We start from the raw sequence: 1,585 nt of genomic DNA on the forward strand, positions 1-1,585 counted from the left end.
ACACAGATAAACACTTCATCTCAAGAAAAGTTAATCATGGGTAAGATATTAAAAACAGGTGAGCCTCTATGACATATACACATTCTGAATTATTCTGTATGCTTGGAATTTAGAAGTTTGCCATTTATGAGGAGTAAGCACAAATACGTATGTGTATTTATACAGGGGGAGTTGAAAGAGGAAGGGCTATACAAAGCACGTTAACTATTGATATAGCTAAGCGAAAGGCTTGTGAGTGCTCTCTGGACAATACACTTTAACTGCTCTGGCGATGGAAACTTTAGAAGGTGGGGGCGGGATTTTTTTAACAAGAATGAGGCTTCATCACTACATGATTAAAATCTATTTCACTGATTGTGCTCATTAACGATGGGGTGTGAAAGGCAAAGGAGCAATGGATGAGCAGGCAATAGTTTGTAAACTGCACGGTGGGTAGTTCAAACCCACAGTCAGCTCCAAGGGAGAAGGATGAGGCGGACTGCACCCATAGTTCCACAGCCTCAGAAATCCTAAGGAACAGTTCTCCTCTGTCCTGTCCTGTTTTCAATGGAGATGCAAAATATCACAGGGCCCAGACTTCACGGCCCATGTTTACATGCCCCTGTTCACTTACTCGCGGGGAGTAAGTTTAAGGCTTCTTACCACACCTATTGCCTTTGAATCCATTCCAGAGTGATCCCTGGAGGACAGAGCAAAACTGCCCCAGAAGGGTTTCAAGGTTGTAATCTTCAGGGCAGGGTAAGTCATGGGAGTCTAACCAGAAGGTTAACTGTTCAAAACCACCAGTCACTGCACAAGAGAGAGACGAAGACTGTCTGCCCCTGTGGAGGTCTTGGGAAGCCTTTCCGAGCAGCTCTGTCAGTGGGAGCTGAGTCAGAATCGACTGCAAAGCAGTGGTGTGGACTTGCTCTACAGAGGCAGGGCCGCTGCTTTGTGCCCCAGAGCACTGGGGGGACCCAGGTGGTGGTTGGCAGCCAGTGCTGCCCCGCTGCCCCAGCAGGGCTGCTTCTTTACGCGTCCTCGACATCCCCTGGCTCAGGGTAAAGCAGTGTCAAACCCCAACATCTGATCTCGAAAACCACAGGCCCTCCTTGCTAGCCACGGGCAAAATCATCTCAACAGCATCAAAGGAAAACAGCAACCTTGCCCCACTCTTCTAAATGAGGCGTCCTTCCTAGAGCTCTCGAGAGCAATCCTGGAAAGTGCTATTTCTGATCAGTAATTCCAAAGACACGCAGAGTTAGCAACTGTTGTTATAGCTGATGAAAAAGACCTCTAACGTTTACAAAGTCTGTGATTCCAATGAGATATAATCCTTAATAACATGCCCCGCTGGAAATGATATTTAACTTGGCATCTTTTTTCTGGAAAGAATAAATACTTGTAAGGAGTTTTATCTTCATTTCATTTCCTTATTCTTTATGCATAGGAATAAAATATAGAAGCATTCCATACCATTGGCTTTTAATATGCTTTTCTGAGAGTCTTGCTCATTTAAATGAACACAGGGAGTGTTGGGCCATTTTGGCATTAAAAATTACAGTGGGAGGACAACCGAAAAGGGATGAAGGGAGACGTCGGACAG

General features: G+C 45.3%; 1 protein-coding gene across 2 annotated transcripts in view; it reads right to left on the minus strand.

Moving 5' to 3' along the window:
* The window catches only part of DYM (dymeclin), a 315,716-nt gene that overhangs the window by 265,094 nt on the left and 49,037 nt on the right, over positions 1-1,585 (minus strand). The gene's annotated exons all lie outside the window — the stretch shown is intronic.

This window comes from Echinops telfairi, unplaced genomic scaffold, assembly GCF_000313985.2.
Source record: "Echinops telfairi isolate 266 unplaced genomic scaffold, ASM31398v2 ScPeMD7_7400;HRSCAF=8409, whole genome shotgun sequence".
Lineage (NCBI taxonomy): Eukaryota > Metazoa > Chordata > Mammalia > Afrosoricida > Tenrecidae > Echinops > Echinops telfairi.